Source organism: Sebastes umbrosus, chromosome 18 (assembly GCF_015220745.1).
Source record: "Sebastes umbrosus isolate fSebUmb1 chromosome 18, fSebUmb1.pri, whole genome shotgun sequence".
NCBI classification, from domain to species: Eukaryota; Metazoa; Chordata; class Actinopteri; order Perciformes; family Sebastidae; genus Sebastes; species Sebastes umbrosus.
This window is the reverse complement of record NC_051286.1, coordinates 738,374-760,873: the sequence shown is the minus strand read 5'-3', so window position 1 is coordinate 760,873 and position 22,500 is coordinate 738,374. Positions and strand designations below refer to the sequence as shown.

The 22,500-nt window shown below is 42.8% G+C and overlaps 1 protein-coding gene across 6 annotated transcripts in view; it reads right to left on the bottom strand.

Annotated features, from left to right (window-relative positions):
• hivep2a (HIVEP zinc finger 2a) overlaps positions 1-22,500 on the bottom strand; it is a 140,028-nt gene that overhangs the window by 116,996 nt on the left and 532 nt on the right. For 4 of the 6 annotated variants that reach the window (XM_037751148.1, XM_037751152.1, XM_037751155.1 and 1 more), the window contains exon 2: positions 8,370-8,428. The gene's annotated coding sequence lies outside the window, so the exon portion shown is untranslated. Of the gene's footprint in view, positions 1-8,369; positions 8,429-14,370; positions 14,547-22,500 lie in introns of all 6 variants that reach the window. The other 2 variants (XM_037751150.1, XM_037751149.1) reach the window with 2 other exon arrangements.

The window sequence follows — 22,500 nt, the reverse complement described above, 5'->3', positions numbered from 1 at the left end:
TTGAAATTTCATTTAGTTTTTTATCAGTAAAAATAGGAGATAATATACGAGCTAACATCTGTCACATCTGTCACATCTGTCACGAGAAGGAAGATCACACTTCTCAAACGTGTGAGGGAAGAATATAAGAAATGAAACGTCTCCGTTTCTCTTTTTCTTTCCTCTCCTCTTCTCCTTTACACCTTTCATTACTTCCTCTTTGCTTTTTTCTTCTCCTCTCGTCCAGCCTCCTAGTTTGTCCTCCCTCTTCTCGTAAGCTTTCCTCTTGTCTCTCCTCTCCTCTCCTCTCCTCTCCCATCTTTTTATCTGTCCTTCCTCTCCTCATCTCCTCTCTCCTCCTCTCCTCTCCTCTCCTCTCCTCTCCTCTCCTCCCCTCCTCTCCTCTCTTCTCCTCTCCCGTCTTTTAATCTGTCCTTCCTCTCCTCATCCCCTCTCTTCCTCTCCTCTCCTCTCTCCTCTCCTCTCCTCTCCTCTCTCCTCCTCTCTCCTCCTCTGTCTCCTCTCCTCTCCCATCTTTTTATCTGTCCTTCCTCTCCTCATCCCCTCTCCTCTCCTCTCCTCTCCTCTCCTCATCTCCTCTTTCCTCCTCTCACCTCCTTGCCTCTCCTCATCTCCTCTCACCTCCTCTCATCTCCTTACCTCTCCTCATCTCCTCTTTCCTCCTCTCATCTCCTTGCCTCTTCTCATCTCCTCCTCTCGCCTCCTCTCATGTCCTTACCTCTCCTCTTCTCTCCTCTTCTCTCCTCTCCTGTCCTCTCCTCTCCTGTCCTCTCCTCTCCTCTCCTCTCCTCTCCTGTCCTCTCCTCTCCTCTCCTCTCCTCTCCTCTCCTGTCCTCTCCTCTCCTGTCCTCTCCTCTCCTCTCCTCTCCTGTCCTCTCCTCTCCTCTCCTCTCCTCTCCTCTCCTCTCGATGTGCCAAAAGAAACCCCAAAAATTCAAAACAGATCCTCCTTTTTCAGAAGACAAAAGCCCGGTTGGAGTTTGTGGTAAAGCAGAGAGCTCCGGGTTGCATCGACGGAGATCCACGGAGACACGAAGACATTCACACAACGTTTACACTTCAACTTTAGACACAAAGAGAAAGGTCTCCAGGTATTATATGTGCTGTATAACATACATCTCTCCACACTTAAACACTGTTGACTGCAGAGAAGACAGACATCATGAAGACTCAACAGGGACGTGTTTTCAGGTGGCACCAGATTTACTTCCCGTCTTTGAAGCGCTGATTTCCAGCCCGCTCCTCCAGGCCTCTCTCAGCCCTCAGCGCCGGTAGCGTGCGGTAATCCTCCTCCGTCGTATACGTGACGGACGGGAGGCGCAAGGTGCTAGCCAGCTGCGCTAGCTTTTTAAGCCTTAATACCCTGAGTATGAGTGAGCTAGCGTAGAGCTAATCAGTCTTAATGCCACATGCATATGGAGTTAGCTCCGAGAGACGGCTAGCCCGCCGTAGCTGCTGGCTAATCCTAGCAGCTACAGGAACCAGCCCAATCCCCTGTTTCCCCCAAATACGTCAGTTTTAGAACCAGCAGCATGAGATTAAGATTAGAGGAAGAGAATATACATAGAGAGCGGAGGAGAGAAAGGAGGAAGCGTTGGTAACATGTTGTTTAGGAGAGATGTATGATGATGGTACATCAGGACGAAGGTCAGGAGAGACTGAAGCACCAGAGTGAGACTCTCTCTGACACCGCTGGCTCGCTACTGTGTTGACTTCCTGCGCGAGGACAGGAAATGATGTCATGCTGGTGTGGGCACAGAAATATCTGGGTAGCTCTTATCTTTAAGTGCATGTGTGCGTCTGTACGAGTGCTTCAAACTGAAGCACCTGCTGCTCTCTTTCTCTCCCTCCGTCTACCAAATCACAGCCTTCAGTCAGAGAGGCCTCCTCCCATCCTCCTCTTCCACTTCCTCCTGCTCCTCCTCCTTCCGTCCGTCACATGGTACAAGCCCCGGCGCCAGGGCGCTGACACGGGCCACAATCTCTCTCTCTCTCCTTCCCTCCCTCCTTCTATCACTCTCTCTCTCTCTCTCTCTCTCTCCCTCCTTCTATCTCTCTCTCTCTCTCTCTCTCTCTCTGTGTTTCGGGCAGGAAGCCACCGAGTGGCACAGCAGAGGCGAGCCACCTGTTCCTCCCTGGCAGAGAGGAGACGGTGGAGGGATGGAGGATGGAGGGAGTGATGAAAAGATGGAGGCAGGGGGGACGTGACATGCGGGGGAGCGAGGTGAAGAGGAAGGGCGTGATGATGGAGCGAAGAGAGTGGAAGAGGGAGGGAGGAAGAGAGAGGGAGGGAAAGAAAGATGGAGGTAGAGAAAGATAAGGATGGAGGGATGTGAAAGAAGAGGTGACAGGAAACTATAATTTTGAAATGTTAATAAATAAAATATATATATATATATATATTATTTTTAAGCAAAAAATTATAAGCAATATATATGGAAAAAATAATAAATAAATAAACATTTTAAAATACATAAATAAATATAGAAAAAAAATCAAAATAAATGTGAAAATAAATGTTAGTTATTTTCACATTTATTTATATTTTTTTCTTTATATTTCAACAAGTTTTTATTTACTTATTTATACTTTTATTTATTTCTCTTTATATTTCCACATTAATATTCTTATTTTTTTTTACAGATTTATTCTTTATTAGGGCACTCCTATGACTCCCTATATTACTGTTTTAGTAATGTTTATTACAGTTTTACTTTTTCTATTACAGTTCATTGATGTCTCACTAATGTGTGTTAATGTTTTAATAATGTTTGTATCTGTTTATTAGTGTTTATAACTATCAATAAGTGTCTCCAATAGTTTGATTTATGTCCAAACACTTTTAAAAGTGATAACATTCCCATCAGCCTCAGCTGGACTTTGAGTTTAGCGCTAATCAACAGATGTTGTCACAAACAGACAAACAGTCTGCTGACCAGGATGCACACAGACACACACTAACCATGCACACACCAATGCAAATAGAAATGCAGAAATGCACACGCTGAGACACTTAAGTGCAGCATAGTCTCTCTGTCACACACACTCACTCACACACACACACACACACACACACACTCTCTCTCACACACACACACACACACAGAGCATGGACAGGAAGTGTGCAGGCTGCAGAAGCAACAAAGCCGTCATTTGCATGAGGAACGATGCGGAAGCGAAACCAAAGCTCCTTATTGTACCGCACCATACTCACACGCACACACACACACCACTACACACACTCACATAGACACACACACACACACACACACACACACACACTTTCCATGCCATTTGAATGCACAAACAAAGAGGCCACTGGACTTCTGGTTACCTGGAGGAAATGGGAACCAAACTAACTGCTGTTGTCTCGGCAACAGTCATATCCCATAATGCTATTCAAATTCTGCCGCTCTGTTATCTCACTTGTGGCCTGCACACACACACACACACACACACACACACACATGAACACACACACATTTAGAGTGTGTGTGTGGTTGGGGGGGGGAGATGCTCACCCAAAGGCCATTCATTTGGACACAGCTGTTAGTCAATACACGTGATCGTCATTCTGCCCTTTGTGTGTGTGTGTGTGTGTGTGTGTGTGTGTGTGTGTGTGTGTGTGTGTGATGCTGTCAAGGGCACAGCTTGCATCCGTCGTACCAAACCGTAGTCGTCATGGCAACAGAACATAAACTTCTTCCTCTTCACCTTCTGCCTTTTTTTTTCCTACTTTCTCCGTTTGAACAGACTATTGTGTGGGAGCGGAGGTGAACGAGTGTGTGTGTCTGTGTGTGTGTGTGTGTGTGTGTGTGTGTGTGTGTGTCTATAAGTGCGTTTCAGTTCACTTCCTGGTCTGTTTTAGCCAATCAGAAGAACAGAAACTGATGGGAAGCTCTCATTGGTTTACTGTCCACTACTGGCTTCTCATCTTCAGTGTACTTCTCAATGTACCGACTCTGTGGTTACCATGGCGCCCGCATCCATTTGGTCCTCCATCCATCTCTCTCTCTCTCTCTCTCTCTCTCTTGTTATTTCTCTTCATTCAGAGGTATTTCAGCTATTGGTCAGTGACGTGCTACATTTAGTCAGTTTCTGGATCTTGTTGCTGCTCAGCTGTTTGATCAGTTCTCTCTCTTTCTGTCTTCTTATCATCTAGTTTTTATCTTTTTTGGTGGTTTGGAAGCTAGAAATTGATGATAAAGTGATGATAAATTCAAGGAAAAGCATGAATAAACGAGAAAGGCACTCTGCCAACTAGTAGACAATAATCCATCTTCCATGATATGCAAATCTACAAGCACAGCCTTATAAATGTATGGATATATTTCAGAATTAGAATTATGTCAAAATATGGTTGTGTCGGTTCTTCCTTGGCCCGTGTTACACCCTTCCACCAAGTGTCGTGAAAACTGAGCCAGTAGTTTTTCCGTAATCCTGACAAACCAACAAACCGAACGGACAACATAACCTCCTTGGTGGAGGTAATGAGGGGAGAAACCCAACGAATGAAGCGGCCAAAAGTTGTAGTTTCGTAGCTTTTATTCACCGACAAATAAACTGCACACACACTGCTACACCTACGTTCACAGCCAGAACGCCACCGACAACCTCACACTCACCACAATACACACACACGGTCTGTTGGTAACTCGCTAAAGTTACTCCGGGCAGACACACAGCTGACAACCTGCTAAACTAAACTAAATGTGTGGTGGAGACTTTTACTGGGAAAGTGGCTGCATGTCCGCGACACTACACGCAGCATCGTAGCTGCTAAGTTAACGCTCCCGGACGGTGAACTGGAGACAGTGAACGCAGCATCGTAGCTGCTAAGTTAACGCTCCCGGGCGGTGAACTGGAGACAGTGAACGCAGCATTTTTCAAAATGAGCATCCCTAGTCCAGTGTAAACATTGTCTTGACTGTGTTAAACATTTACAATTAAAGCGTCTCTCTAGTTGAAAGGTTCTTGTGACGGCAGCCTCTAGCAGCCACAGTGATATGACGGGAGCAAAGGAGGAAGTAAGGTGATGTTATTATAGAGCGACAGAGTCCACGTGGCTCCCAGCACGATCGCTATCGTTCTCTGACGCTAACCACTTGTTTATTACTGTAACCATGGTGACGAAGGTCCCCTCACCTGAACAAACCGAAACCATGATCTTTCCCTAAACCTAACCAAGTGGTTTTTGTTGTCACATCATAAAACAGATTTATTGTTCAGCTGTGACTTGTGACAGTTTTGGAAACCACAACTGAGAGATGACCTCGTCCTGCTGCACACCTCTACGCCTCCACGGACAAACAACAACCCAGTCACCAGAAGTAATGTCGGCATTGGACATTTCTTCAAATCACGGATACGTTGAATGGCGACTTTTCTGAACCAAAAATGCGTTTCATATCAGCCTCGTATGTTGGCATGGAGACGGGGTTTCTGTCTGTCTGAGCAGCTTGCCTCAGTTTGGAGCAGCCGTTGACTATTGTCACCTTCTATGTCCTTATAACCCACCCAACACACACACACACAGACAGACAGTCTATGCATTTTACAGCATGTGCACAGTCTCCAAGCACTGATGCACATCCTGTGCGTGTTTTCTGTTGTGTGTGTTTTACAGAGATGACACTGTATGAAGTTTAAAAGCCCACACGTTTGAGCTTTGAGGTGCAGATAGTAATCTCTGCTTTACATGATCTATTTCTGTGCACACACGCACACACACACACACACACACACACACACTGGATGATGTGAGAGCGAGACAGAAAGACAGAGGGTGTTTGGATGACATAGTTTATCTCGTCCTTGATACGAAGCCGCCTGTTACACAGGAAGAGGAAGTGACACCGCTCACACACACAATGCTGTTTCTTCTACTATCCAGCCTCCTACACACCGACTCCACCACATCACTCCTCCATCATCCATCTCCATCCTTCTGTTTTTAGCCACCGCAGCCATTACACAAGTCCTTCTTCATGTTTAATCCACTTCTCTGAATCCATCCTGCAGCAGCGCTCCACTCACCACTTCTCTTCTATCCTCTTGTCTTGTGATTCAAAATGCTAAATGTGTCCTTCCTCACCTACATGATGCTTCACTGTGGGGGGGATGGTACTGCTTTCATACGCCTGTTTCCAAGATGCTGAGGGCTCTCTGCCCTTTGACCTCCCCATGTGCACAGAAAATGAAGCTTATTCTATTGTTGACCTCACTGTTGGGTCTCCATGAACTTTAGAAAGCTCATTTTCAACCTGGACTTCCACTCCTACAGCTTAAAGCAAGTTAGACTTACACGTTTATAATGCCACTCGGAATGAAATTTAAAACCAATTGTACTATAACCAAAATCTAGGAAATAAAGAAAAACATGAAGCGACAGCGATTACTTAAGGTTAGGGACAATTTTGCCCAAATGTTTATTGTAACATAAAACATGACTTTCTAGTCTCGGGGCGGAGACGAGGGCAGAACAGAACTGGGAAATATTCTTGGCGATTTTGTGTTTCTCTAAATGAGGGATTCCTCTGCATTGATTCCAATCGTGCCAAGTTTGAAAAGCACAGTGTTCAGTGACAGCTAGCTAGCTTGACAATATTAATAAAAAATACATGTAGCAATTAATTAATAAAATGTGACATAATTTGATATTTCTGTTTTAATTTGCTTCTTTATTTATTTATTTTTTATTAATTCCCTTATTTATTTACTCTTCTGTGTAATTTGACCTTTTATCTATTTATGTATTTATTTTTATTCATTTTTAAATTTATTTATTCATTTATTTTTTATTTATTTCATTTTTATTTTTCAGTCATTTGTAATTGATACCTACATTTATTTTTAATGACATTCTTGCTACATTTAATGACATTTTTATTTATTTATCGAGTCATTTCTTTTTGCATTTCTTTTGTATTAATTTATTTTTTATAATTAATTTTTAATTGATGGCTACATTTATTTTTTATGTTATTTGTGCTACATTTAATCACACATTTATTTTTTTATCGAGTAATTTATTTTTTCATTGATTTATTATTGATTTTGGCAGGTTTCGTCCTCCATATACGAGAGGCATTCAGTAAAATATTTTTTTTTAAATAGATGTTATCAATTATTTTGAGATTTTACAATACAACATCAGGAAAAAAATCCTATTTCCCATATTTTAGCATTTTTAAGACTTTTGAAGTATTTATTTAAGACATTTTAACTCCAAATATTTTAGATTAATGAATTGAAAACCTTTTAAGACGTTTTAAGGACCCTGCATAGCTAACTGTAATCGATGTTGTCTCCTCCTGTCGTTGTTAAAGCAGCTGGCAGAACTGTGTATCGTCACATTTTGTCATAGCAACAGTTAAATGCATCCCACCCTCTCTTTATTCTTGGATTACGTCTCTGTTTTACTACAGCTGGCATCACAACACAACAGACACACACACACACACACACACACACACAGACACACACACACACACACACACACACACATTGTCTTCAGCATTAAACTGTGAAACTAATTCCAGACTGTCTTTAACCAGCTGAACTCTAAACAGCGTCTAAACATCCAGCTACCGACCGACTCCTCTGGTGAGCACAGAGAGATGAAAGCAGACGGGAGTACAGGAACTTTACATGACGGCAGTCAGCAGGACGGCTGACGTGATCTATTTCTCATTTACACTCCCAGCCGAGGTCACACCTCTGGTAACGAAGCTGGGCCGGTTGCCCCGGCAACCAGGCGGGAGAAAAACAGCGAGAGTAATTCTGGCTAAATGAATACAGCTCAACTCTCTCTCCTCGTCTTTCCGTCTGTTTCTCCGCGGGAGCCTCTCTCTCGCTCGTGACAAAAGGATCGGCCATTTTATATCATTAGGATGGTTATTATTACAAAGACGGACCCGTTTACATCCGTCTTCTCCGCTCTCTGCACGCCGCTCATCATCACGTATCTTTATCTACTTTCATATAATGTCATAAAAACAAAATGAAGACTTCATATTAAAGGATCTACTTGATGTTATTTCACTTTTACTACTTCTAAAACATTTTGTCAGTCAATCATTTCAATTTGTTGACTTTTATTTGCACCTGAAATTTCATTTATGTTACGTAACCTTTTAAACAGCTCACTCAAATGTCACCTGGACTAACTACTATACCCGACCTCACAATAACAACTTGTGCTGCACTTCATCCCAACAGATTCTTACTTACTGTAAACACCTCGTGACCCCGTTTCACATCTCCTGGTATTATGATCGGTGAGATATAACCACCACACACACACACACACACACACACACACACACACACACACACACACACACAGTTATCAGTTCAGTGGATCCTACCTGGTGTAGCTGTTTGTCCTCTGGTCCAGTTTAGCAAGTCCACAAACTGGTCACAGCTCCTGGTGGAGAAAGACAGAGAGAAAGGATGATAAAGACACATATTTATATAAATCCACCTGCTTTAAACACATTGAGATCACGTGCATACAGAATGCATATCACAAAATGCAACGTTAAAACAAAGCACTGATATTCTAAGAACCATGAGAACACGTGACCCGGTTGGACCTAAAGCTGCACTATATGTCCAAAAGTATATCTGTCCCAATGCATTCATGTACTTTAGGTTTGTTTCCCTTAGATCCAGTTAAGAGAAACCTTATAGCAACAGTTTTATATATACTTTGAATATACAGAAAGGCTGCAGCCAGCAGCTCGTTAGTTTAGCTTAGCACAAAGACTTGAAACGGAGGGAAACAGCTAGCTTGGCTCTGTCCGCACCTCTAAATCTCACTAATTAACACGTTATATTGTGTTGTTTTTAATCTGTACTAAACCAAAGTGAAAAAAAAATGCAGACGGAGTATTAGGGCCATATTGAGGGAAAAAAATCGGAGATTTACAGAATAAAGTCAGAATATTACGAGAATAAAAAGTCGTAATATTACGAGAATAAAGTCATAACTTTACAAGAAAAAAGAAAATAACACGTAAAATTACTACTTTATAATATTGTGACTTTATTCTCGAAATCTCTGGTTTATTCTTTTCCTCAATGTGGTCCTAATACTCCGTCGTACTGTCGTACCATAGACCTACAACAAATATCAATAAAAATGAAAATGTAAACAAAAAAACAGTTATTCATTTCCATGTTTATAAATCCACAGGGAGCCACTGGAGAGGAGCTGAAGAGACGCAGGTTGCTGACCTCTTGACCTATACGAAAAGTGATGCACTGTAACTCGTTTATATCCCACGAAATCGAGGTGGATGGGTGGGTCTAAAAATACCGAACTTTCACCAGGAGACCGTGAAGTCAACATGGATTTATTGTCACATAACTTCCGTACTTAAGTTACGCCTCGTCCGGTGTCATTTTAACACAAACCGCCATCTTTTCCTAAACCTAACCAAGAAAAGACAGTATTCATGCAACGAGCGTAAATGAACACGTGTTACAACATAGCTGCCTCATTGACCTGGCATATCCCAGAATGCAACACACCACCAGTACATATTTTAATATCATGTTTGTTATTAACCTGTTCAGGATGAAAATATTGAAGCTCATCGCTGTAGTGTTCAGGTGTCCACATACTTTTGAAAAAAAAAGAAAAGCATCAATTGCGAACATATTCTTAATAGTTTGAAAGGTCAAAAGGTCACGAGAGTCTTTCAGTATATAAATATCAATGTAGTATTTAATGTCAGGAAAATGAAAACCAGCAGTGTTGCTTTTGTAAAAAAAATCCCGCGCCAACAGGAGTGACACGCTGATCCTGAGGTTTGTAATCTGAAATTTCTAAAAAAGTCTGTGTTGTTTTCTGAGTGTCTGACGCTGACATCTCAAACCCTTCGATGAATCCAACAATAAACAAATAGAAACAGATGACACTCTGTCTTCTAGAGTTTCAGATCACTCGTGTCATCAGTTTGTCATCTTGATTTTCACTTTTCTTTTGTCACTTCTTTCTTTGTTTTGTTTTTTTAAGCCCGTTGGGGTTTCTGTTCCGTCTCACCCGCTGAGATTAGATCTCTTTTCATCCGCTGATAGTTTTTGAAGTGTTCTTATCTTTTGTATGGATATGCAAATAACTCAACCTAAACCTACAGCAGCGACTGTCTCTGTGTTTTAATCATGTTACCGCGAAGTAACTTCAGATAATATCAGACCCTGGGAACGGCACACCAACAACAGTCAGATGGTTCAACTTATTCAAGATTAATCAACATGTTTTATTGATTTCTAATGAAAATACACCTTTTTAAAACAGATCAGTTCAAGCAGACAGTAACTTATGTCGTCTACAGATCAGAAAATAGAGAGAAAATGGCAAAAGTTGCTGATTATATGTCACAGTCCTTTCAAATAATTAAAAATAGTAAAAAAAAAAACTAAAACAAGGCTAAATTACAGAGTGCTTGAAGGTCAAATGGTATTTTTATAATCAATTTTTTCATCAGATTTTTTCAGACTTTTTTAAAAAAGATTCAAAATAAATATTTACACATTTATTTGATTAAAATAATAAATAATAATCAATATAAAAAAACTAATAATTAGAGAAAAACAAACCCTCCAATACACTTACACTATCATCAGTCTGCGACGGACAGCTTGATTTAATTTGCCGATTTATGCTTCACCTACTTTCCCCTAAAGCTGCCTCATGTGCGTCAGTTAGATGTCCTACATTTCCCAGAATGCCACTGGACATCCCCCTATAGAAAGCGCCTGAGCTCCGTGTATTCAGCTGGTTTTACACGTACGTAGATGCCGTGAGTTACTGCAGGTATGAAAGTGAGAGTTTCCCACTGAGAGAAAGTGAGACTTTCACACTTTACCGTCGTTGAAACGTATTTCAGTTCTGGTTTCGTTTCTGTGGGTGTAAGAAGCGTTTATTTCTCCCCGTGTGACCGTCGATGCAAAACAGCGGCAGTAGATTGAGAGTGAATGACATTAAAAGCTTTCTGATGTTTCTTTTAATCGTACTACAGCGGAGATGATGGGAATGTGATGTCATCTACATGAGCAGTTCTCCAGCTATTAACGAGAAAAACAAGGAAACCAAACTAAGAAAAATATGCTTTATCTAACCTCTAACAGGTTAACTACTGACCTCTAACAGGTTAACTACTGACCTCTAGCAGGTTAACTACTGACCTCTAACAGGTTAACTACTGACCTCTAACAGGTTAACTACTGACCTCTAGCAGGTCAACTGCTGACCTCTAGCAGGTTAACTACTGACCTCTAACAGGTTAACTACTGACCTCTAACAGGTTAACTGCTGACCTCTAACAGGTTAACTACTGACCTCTAACAGGTTAACTGCTGACCTCTAACAGGTTAACTACTGACCTCTAACAGGTTAACTACTGACCTCTAACAGGTTAACTACTGACCTCTAACAGGTTAACTACTGACCTCTAACAGGTTAACTACTGACCTCTAGCAGGTTAACTACTGACCTCTAACAGGTTAACTACTGACCTCTAACAAGTTAACTACTGACCTCTAACAGGTTAACTACTGACCTCTAGCAGGTTAACTACTGACCTCTAACAGGTTAACTGCTGACCTCTAACAGGTTAACTACTGACCTCTAACAGGTTAACTACTGACCTCTAACAGGTTAACTACTGACCTCTAGCAGGTTAACTACTGACCTCTAACAGGTTAACTACTGACCTCTAGCAGGTTAACTACTGACCTCTAGCAGGTTAACTACTGACCTCTAACAGGTTAACTACTGACCTCTAGCAGGTTAACTACAGACCTCTACCAGGTTAACTACTGACCTCTAGCAGGTTAACTACTGACCTCTAACAGGTTAACTACTGACCTCTAACAGGTTAACTACTGACCTCTAGCAGGTTAACTACTGACCTCTAACAGGTTAACTACTGACCTCTAGCAGGTTAACTACTGACCTCTAGCAGGTTAACTACTGACCTCTAACAGGTTAACTACTGACCTCTAGCAGGTTAACTACTGACCTCTAGCAGGTTAACTACTGACCTCTAACAGGTTAACTACTGACCTCTAGCAGGTTAACTGCTGACCTCTAGCAGGTTAACTACTGACCTCTAGCAGGTTAACTACTGACCTCTAACAGGTTAACTACTGACCTCTAACAGGTTAACTACTGACCTCTAACAGGTTAACTACTGACCTCTAGCAGGTTAACTGCTGACCTCTAACAGGTTAACTACTGACCTCTAACAGGTTAACTACTGACCTCTAACAGGTTAACTACTGACCTCTAACAGGTTAACTACTGACCTCTAACAGGTTAACTGCTGACCTCTAGCAGGTTAACTACTGACCTCTAACAGGTTAACTACTGACCTCTAGCAGGTTAACTACTGACCTCTAGCAGGTTAACTGCTGACCTCTAACAGGTTAACTACTGACCTCTAACAGGTTAACTGCTGACCTCTAACAGGTTAACTGCTGACCTCTAACAGGTTAACTGCTGACCTCTAACAGGTTAACTGCTGACCTCTAGCAGGTTAACTGATAACCTCTAACAGGTTAACTGCTGACCTCTAACAGGTTAACTACTGACCTCTAGCAGGTTAACTGCTGACCTCTAACAGGTTAACTACTGACCTCTAACAGGTTAACTGCTGACCTCTAACAGGTTAACTGCTGACCTCTAACAGGTTAACTGCTGACCTCTAACAGGTTAACTGCTGACCTCTAGCAGGTTAACTGATAACCTCTAACAGGTTAACTGCTGACCTCTAACAGGTTAACTACTGACCTCTAGCAGGTTAACTGCTGACCTCTAACAGGTTAACTACTGACCTCTAACAGGTTAACTACTGACCTCTAACAGGTTAACTGATGACCTCTAGCAGGTTAACTGCTGACCTCTAGCAGGTTAACTACTGACCTCTAACAGGTTAACTGCTGACCTCTAACAGGTTAACTGATGACCTCTAGCAGGTTAACTACTGACCTCTAACAGGTTAACTGATGACCTCTAACAGGTTAACTGCTGACCTCTAGCAGGTTAACTGCTGACCTCTAACAGGTTAACTGCTGACCTCTGTTGGTACTGGGCCTGCTGGCTCACTGTGCTGTCTTACTGGGATCGTTAACTAAATTAGCTTCACCTGTTTTTCCGTGTGTGACCAGTCAAACTGTTTGTGTGTAAAGGCTCTATCATAAAGTCATATTTACACATCATATCTATATCTCTGTATTTAACACTCACACACACAGACAACAAACACACTGTGATTAGCTAGCAGCTAGCGTTCCCACTGTCTCTCCTCCCATCATGAAGCTGATCTGACTGAACCAGGTGAGTGGTGACTAGCTGCCGGCTAACAGGTGAGTGGTGACTAGCTGCCGGCTAACAGGTGAGTGGTGACTAGCTGCCGGCTAACAGGTGAGTGGTGACTAGCTGCCGGCTAACAGGTGAGTGGTGACTAGCTGCCGGCTAACAGGTGAGTGGTGACTAGCTGCCGGCTAACAGGTGAGTTGTGACTAGCTGCCGGCTAACAGGTGAGTGGTGACTAGCTGCTGGCTAACAGGTGAGTTGTGACTAGCTGCCGGCTAACAGGTGAGTTGTGACTAGCTGCCGGCTAACAGGTGAGTTGTGACTAGCTGCCGGCTAACAGGTGAGTTGTGGCTAGCTGCTGGCTAACAGGTGAGTGGTGACTAGCTGCTGGCTAACAGGTGAGTTGTGACTAGCTGCCGGCTAACAGGTGAGTTGTGACTAGCTGCCGGCTAACAGGTGAGTGGTGACTAGCTGCCGGCTAACAGGTGAGTGGTGACTAGCTGCCGGCTAACAGGTGAGTTGTGACTAGCTGCCGGCTAACAGGTGAGTTGTGACTAGCTGCCGGCTAACAGGTGAGTTGTGACTAGCTGCTGGCTAACAGGTGAGTGGTGACTAGCTGCTGGCTAACAGGTGAGTTGTGACTAGCTGCCGGCTAACAGGTGAGTTGTGACTAGCTGCTGGCTAACAGGTGAGTTGTGGCTAGCTGCTGGCTAACAGGTGAGTGGTGACTAGCTGCTGGCTAACAGGTGAGTTGTGACTAGCTGCTGGCTAACAGGTGAGTTGTGACTAGCTGCCGGCTAACAGGTGAGTTGTGACTAGCTGCCGGCTAACAGGTGAGTTGTGACTAGCTGCTGGCTAACAGGTGAGTTGTGGCTAGCTGCTGGCTAACAGGTGAGTGGTGGCTAGCTGCTGGCTAACAGGAAACACCTGGCTACACGCTGAGCTCACAGGTTGTGGACCACCAAATGCACAAAAAGCATCAGTCTGCTCATCTCAATCTGGCCGGACAGCAACCAGCTGTGACGAAGTCTCAGAGTATTTACCTGAAAGAGCTTTTCATCAGGTAGCCCAGGACCCAGGTCTGAAACAGAGCCAGGAACCAGCCTGGATCAGCAGGTCTCCACTGGTAGCCTGTTCTCTCTGTTAATCTACTGCTGTCTGAACCTCTGGGAGGGTTAGCTGGAGGCTGGAGGCTGGAGGCTGGAGGCTGGAGGAGAAGCTCTGTTAGTGATATCCTACTAACTAGAGACCATGTCCCAGTTGGGTTCCTGATTGCTGTGTGTGAATGACATCAGCTGACAGGAAGTAAACATGTGGTCCCTTCAGATGTGGTCGTATTTACCGCGTTCACCAGAAGAGTCCATATGAACGCCAGCCCCCCCCTCTTGTCGTATTCACGACCTCGTAAGTTCACGAGTTCCTGAGTTGTGACGTGTTTGTTGACGTTGTCAGAAATGTCGGAGGTCGTGGAGGTTCATTATTTCGGTGCATAATAAGATAATATATTGTCATTTTAATCGTATATTGTTTCTGTAAATCTTCTGATTTATCGGATTTATACATCCACAGACTCATCGGTGTTTTCAGTCCAAAATGGCGGCAGCGCTATACCGCAGCCTCATAACTGCTTTTTGTTTACATTTTAATTTTTATGTATCATTGTTGTAGGTCTATGGTACGACGGTACGACGGAGTGTTAGGACATTGAGGAAAAAAAATAAATCTGAGATTTAGAGAATAAAGTCATAATATTATAAAGTAGTCCTTAGTAGTAATTAGTATAATTATAACAAGTATTCATTTTACGTGTTATTTTCTTTTTTTCTCGTAAAGTTATGACTTTATTTTCGTAATATTACGACTTTTTTCTCGTAATATTCTGACTTTATTGTGTAAATCTCAGATGTTTTTTCCCTCAATGTGGCCCTAATACTCCGTAGTACATTGTCTCTTTGGCCCTCACTGCATTAGACTGATATACTATATACTTAGACTATAAACTGTGTTACCTTCATCACAATGATCACATGTTTTGCGGCTCCAGACAGATTTATTTTTTTTATTTTCTTTGCATAAAATGTCTCTTTAGATAGTAAAGGTTGCTGAACCCTGACCCCTGACCCCTGACCCCTGGTCTAGTCAAAACAGCACCAGAGTTTCACCTCTTTGCTTCTAAACTCTTTGTGTTTAGTGTTTTTACTTATTGCAGGGAGGAATAGCAGAAGAAGTACACCTTCAACACCTTCTATGTGTTATTCAAAAGGTATAAAAGCATTCAAGCACTCGGTCTGAGTATCCCCGCCCGTAGAGCGCTACATGTAGTAGTTCTCCTGTTGCATGTTGCACTGCAACTGACTCAGCTTTCACATCACTCTCCTTCCAAACCTCTTTTTCTTTTCTCTCTCTCTTCCTTCTCTCTCCTTTGAATACAGGAACCACTGAGGGCTGTAAAAATCAGAGCTACAGCGAAGAGACGGCTCTCCCACATCCATCCTTCCACGTCCCTGATTCCTCTCCTCATCCCTTCATCCCTAACCCATCCCTCCTCATCATCATCTGGAATAAACTGTTCTAAACCCTTATCCTTATTATCTTTATTATTATTATTATTATGATGGTCTTTGTTAGTGAACAGCCCGTTCACAGGCGACGTGCAGTAAAGGGGAAACTGAATGTCGGTTGTGTCATTCGGGATTTTCTGATTACAAAACAGTGATTTAGCTTCTCCGCTGTCTGACGCAGAAATACATGAAGTGAGACTAATTACAAGCTGTTGAGGAAGTAGGCCAGTTTGGGTAAAGGTCTCTCTCTCTCTCTCTCTCTCTCTCTCTCTCTCTCTCTCTCTCTCTCTCTCTCTCTCTCTCTCTCTCTCTCTCTCTCTCTCTCGCTGGACAGATGTGAGGTGAATGATGTGTCGTCTCCCGTCAAAAAGCTGCGATACGATTGGCTGAACGGTCAGCAGCAAGGTGATCCCTGATTGGCTGAGGGATAAAAAAACATGTCCTCATCTTAGAGGTTGTAGAAGACGAAGAGAGGGAGTTCCCTTCTGCACGGCTGAGGACACACACACACACTCACACACACACACACTCACGCACACAGACACACTCATACACACACACACACACACACACTCACACACACACACACACACACACACACATACACACACACACACACACTCACACACACATACACACACCCTACTGGGCAAAGTCCTTCAAAATAAAAGTGTGTCAGCAGCTGACAGAACAGACACTCTGTTGGAAACCTCTCCTCCATCTCCTCCTCCTGTTCTTTTACTCCTCTTTCTCCTCCTTCATCATCCTATCTTCTCCTCTCATCTTGTTTCCTCTCACCTCCTCCCTTTTACACTTGTTTCCTCTTCTCTTGTCTCCTTTCATTTTCTCTCTTCTCCTCACCTCTTCCGTCCTCTCCTTTTGTTTCTTCTTCTCTCCTTTTTCTCCATCCTGCTTGTTTCTTCCTCTGTCCTCTCGTTTCCTTTCCTTTTCTCTCCTCTCCACATGTTTCCTATCCTCTCCTCTTTTCTCCTCTCCACCTGTTTCCTCTTCCCTGCTCTCGGTTCCTTTCATTTTCTCTCTTCTCCTCACATCTTGTTTCCTTTCCTCTCCTCTCTTCTCCTTTCCTTTTACTTCCTCGCTTCTTCTCTTGCCTCCTCTCCTCTCTCAGCTTATCATCATCTTTCCTTCTTCTTTATCTCTCCTCCTTCTCTCCTATCACTTCCCTTCTTCTTCCATATATCTCCTGTCTCCTCTTCCACTCGTCTCCTCCCTTTTCTTTTCTTCCTTCCTCCTTTCTCAACTCATCTCATTCCCTCATCCCTCGTCTCATCTTCCTCCCTTCTTCTTTTATTGTATTTTACTCTCACTTCGCTCTTCTTCACCTCCTCCCCTCCTCTCCTCCAGGTGTGTATAAACCAAACCAGGTGTATATATACTGTATATCTAACCAGGTGTATTTATACTGTATATCTAACCAGGTGTATATATCCTGTATATCTAACCAGGTGTATTTATACTGTATATCTAACCAGGTGTATATATCCTGTATATCTAACCAGGTGTATTTATACTGTATATCTAACCAGGTGTATTTATACTGTATATCTAACCAGGTGTATATATCCTGTATATCTAACCAGGTGTATATATCCTGTATATCTAACCAGGTGTATTTATACTGTATATCTAACCAGGTGTATATATCTTGTATATAAAACCAAACCACAGAGGATCTATTCATCAGGAGAAGCTTCAGCTTTGTGTTTGTGAGTCTTAATAATTTAGCCGTCGCTGTCAGGACCTCGGTCACCGGAGCGCTCTCAGGTTCCTCTACAGCTCTCAGGTGATCGAACACACACACACACACACACACACACACACACACACACAGGTGAGATAAACTGTGGATCAGTTCGGTGTGAAGCTTTAAATCCTCCTCTAATGCTGAGTGTTTGTTGCCCATTGACTTCCTACAGCGGAGCGTCAGTGAGCTGCGTGTTGCAGCTGCTTTATGTTATTTGTTGGTAGTAATCCGCTCTGAGGAGTCGGAGACGTTACAATAAGAGACCGGATGAGGCAGAAAAACACACAATGCAGAGTATTCTCTGTTATTAACATCATCACATCAGTAGTTTAGAGGGTAAAGATACACACTATATACACTCCTTAGTTCAAACATACACCTATTGTACTTCATTTATGTCATTCTGTTGTTGTTGTTTTAATCTATAAAACATCAAATATGTCAAGCTATTAGAGCAGAACTGTGTCTTTATGTTACTTACTATCCTAAAGTATTCTATTTAAAATAATATGGAGAATGCAAGCATATGTTTGAGAGGCTGCGGTGGTGGAAAGTAACTAAGTACATTTACTCAAGCGCTGTACAATTTCAGGTATTTGTAATTTGCTTGAGTATTTACATTTTCTGCTACTTTATACTTCTACTCCACGACATTTTAGAGGTAAATGTTGTACTTTCTATGCCAGACGTAACTATTGAGTGTTCCTCTGTTCCACTGCAGCAGAATCCTGAGAGCTGATGGTGTTAATCAGTGTGTGTGTTACTTCATCACAGCATGCCATACATCTGCAGTCATTTCAAATTCTCCAGCTATGATGTCTGCGAAGTGTTAATTGACAGCAAATGCAAACGCATTTCACATCTGCAGAGAAGCAGCTGATCCACAGCCAGCAGTGAGACGGACAGGAGGAGACGCACACGGAGACAGTCAGGAAGAGAGACGCACAGATAGTCCAACAGATTTAAAATCAGACACACAGATAATTCATTCTAACAAAAGTGATGCTGCACTTTTTACACACCTCAGATAATGATTTTAAACTAAAACAGAGACACTGTGCGTCTTAAATCACTGCATCATATTTACTGTAGGTCTCTTCTGACATAACGTGCCTGATCCCAGGGCGTCAAATACCGACACTTTGTCACAGCCATCGGCGTTCCATACCGCTGCACAAGACGCCGGTATATGAAACACACCGGGCGTTCCATTAACTACAATATAACGGACGGTGAACTGGAGACAGTGAACGTAGCATCGCAGCTGCTAAGTTAACGCTCCCGGACGGTGAACTGGACATTTTTCAAAATTAGCATCCCTAGTTTTAAGCTCAACCATGTAGTTCTTTCCTAAACCTAACTATAGTGGTTTTGATGACGAAAATAATGTGACGCCGAGGGGCGCGACAAAGCGGCGGTATGTGATGAGTTGGGACGAGAACGTGTCGGCCTAAAGGATGTAATGAATCAAGCTACATCATCACCTGGACCACCTTTAACCAGAGCCAGAGGTCACAGCCGTACCACCTGTTATCACCTGACCACTGAGCAGCTCCATCCTCTGAGGAAGACCATGAGATGCGGTTGAAAACCACGTAAAAGCTAATAGGAGGTCCTTGAGTTACGATTTTTGTTTTTGTCCATCCAATATAATGTCACATTAAACCAACACGTTCTCACTCATGACTCGTAACATACCGACGCTTCATCAGTGGCCCTATTGGCTTCAAACTGTGACGCCCCTCTACAGCGCGTCGGGGACGGCGTGTCCAGTTTCAGCCGGTTACATGCATACGGCGTCTTTTCAAAGTAAACTTCAACGCTCACATGAAACATACAGTTTATACTTGTTTATCTGCCAACACGTTCTCATCCCAGCTCGTCACATACTGACGCTTCGTCGGACCCCTCAGCGTCAGACTAAACACGCCACTTTCAACCATTTCATCTCCCACGAGTTGCCCTGGTGCAACAGTGATTACTGTCCCTGATGAAACCAGTCTTGTGCTTGTTCCAGCCCTCCTGTCTGCTGTTAGTGTGTTATATATTATATTATATGTGCCTCTCACACACACACACATATATAGAGTTCCCACAAGGCCTAGAAGTAATACATTAATTGAATGTTTAGTGCAAATCGACTCACACCTCACGCATGTTCTCCGTACGCCTCTCTGGTCACAGTGTGTGTGTGTGTGTGTGTGTGTGTGTGTGCACGCTCGCTCCTACGCAGCGCACCCCGATGGCCATCTGATGTGGCAGTGGGACAGATGGGACGTAGGTCGGTCTTTCCCCGCGCACACTCTCACACACACACACACACACACACACACATTTGAACGTGCACAGCCTGACAGCAGCAACCCCACCAACACGTTCAGGACTCGTTTCTGTATATTTCTCCTGTTAAGCAGCAGCGGAGCGTCCATCAGAGCTCCTTCTCTCTTTAACTCAGCCTCCATCTCATTCTATTGAACTGTTTTACAGTGTTTCATTGTTTCTAAAAATACCTCCTTTACTGTGTCAATCCAAGTTTAAAATTAGCTGCTTTCCCTGCCAACACAGACAATAAACACACACAGATGTGACAATACACTTTACAAAATAAGACCAATTGTTTGAGGAAGAATTCCAGTTATTATTAATATTATTTTACTTATGTTTTTTTGTAATTTTTTAACATTTTATGTTATAGTTATTTGTCTTTATTATATTTTATAATAAAATTGATTTATTTATTTATTTATTTATTTACTGCATGCCTTCTTTTTGGTCCAAAAAAAAAGAACAATTCTTTAAGGAAGAATTCCAGTTATTATTAATATTATTTTACTAATATTTTGTGTAATTTTTTAACATTTTATGTTATAGTTATTTGTCTTTATTATCATTTATAATAAAAGTTATTTATTTATTTATTTATTTATTTATTTATTTATTTATGTATTTATTTATTAACTGCATGCCTTCTTATTGGTCCTTCTTGTTAATATTTCCTTTATTGTATATTTCCTGTGACATATTAAACATTAAAGAAGCAAACAGTGGTGCTGGCAGCAGCCGGGCAGCTCGGTGTCCTTCAGCTGTTCAGCCCTCATATCACCACTCTGCACCACCATGCATAGTGTCCTTAAGTATACATGACTAGTGTTTTGACCCTGACCTTTGACCTCTGACCTCTGACCTCACTGTGGAAAAACAAAAACAAACAAAAAAAAAAGGGAGAGCTTCCCTGCAGGAATGAGGACGGGGATCACAGGATTATGACGACGTGCGTGCTCGTATGAAGAGGCTGTAAATCTCTCTGGAGAGAAACACTCAGAAAGCTGGTTAACAGACAGCAGCGAGCAGCGAGCAGGGCCGAGCCGTGCGTCGGAGTCCCCCCGGCCGGGGCCCCTCTCCAGACGGCTACACGTCATGGAACATTCCCGGAACCAGCCAGAGCACCACCCACCATCTCTCTCTCTCTCTCTCTCTCTCTCCCTCTCTCTCACACAGGCACACAAACAGAGGAAGCAAACTGGAAGTCACTCTGCTGAAAAACATCAGTTTTCATATACTGGACACATTGTTGCACATATTCTCCAGCAACACTCACACACAGCAGCAACCAGCCTCCAGTTAACTATCTCAGGCATGTCTCTCTGCTCACACTGAGGCTGCAACCAGGAAATACCAGAGGTCACAACTCACTGTTCAACAGCTCCCTACAGTCGAGGAGTAGAGTCACATTAAACCGGGTTAACAAGTGAGCCAGAGCCGCCAGCTGCACGCAGAGAGCTGGTTAGCTGCTGCTCAGAGCACAAACACAACTAAACAACAAATGGACCTTCCAGACACAGAAATCCTCACACTGTGAAGAATGTCCCAGTTAAATACCAGTAAAGAGCTGGCAGCAGGGTTGCCTTTACGTTACTGTAAAATTAACATTATTATAATGTCGCTGACATTTACAGCTTTGTACTGTTAAAAAATACAGTTTGAACTTTATTAATTTCACAGTATTTTACAGTTAATTTACTGTTTAAAGATACATTATAAAGCTGTTTTTCACCTTTCTTTTACATTATCTTACTGATTGGTTTTAATGCACTATTTAGGTTGTAATTTTTACAACATTATTTTGTGCCTATAGATGAATAGACTTAGCAGGTTACAGACATAGGAACAGTCACACTAAATACAATTAAAGGTTGTTAGGAAAAAGGCTATGATAGACTTGTTGTGTGTCTCTAGCTGCTACAAGCACAGAATGAAAGCAGAACAACATGTGATGAAGAACAATAAAGATAATTCACTGATTTTACCATCATGTATAATGAACAAGCCTCACATGAGCAGACCAGGTCCCAGAACTCAACAACTACTGCATGAAGCTGTTACTGATGAGACTTTAGACAGCTGATCAGCAGGAAAGGGATGTTTTATAAGAATGTAAAAACAGCCTATGAGCGTCATTTAACAGGTTTAAAGCACTGTTTTTAGCAATATCAGGTTAATACTGGTGAAATCCTGCAGTTGTTTACAGTGCATGACACCTCAACGAGCTGACACTTCCACAGCTCCACATGCACTAACAGTCCTCTGGTCCTCTGGTCCTCTCCATGTCTCTCCATGTCCCCCCCCCCCGGCCTTGCAGCAGCAGCCTGGTGGTCGTGCAGGCTGCTGCAGATTCCTGAGGATATTACGCAACCCGGGTAATGTGCGTGCACGCTGCTCTGCGTGCCCGGCCGGGGTATTCCCCCTGCCTGCAGAGCCGTGCCCTTATAAGCTAAACAAAACGACATCAAGTGCGAAATGAAAAACATCCCATAATGTCCGTCATGGCGCAGAAAGGCACCGCTGCC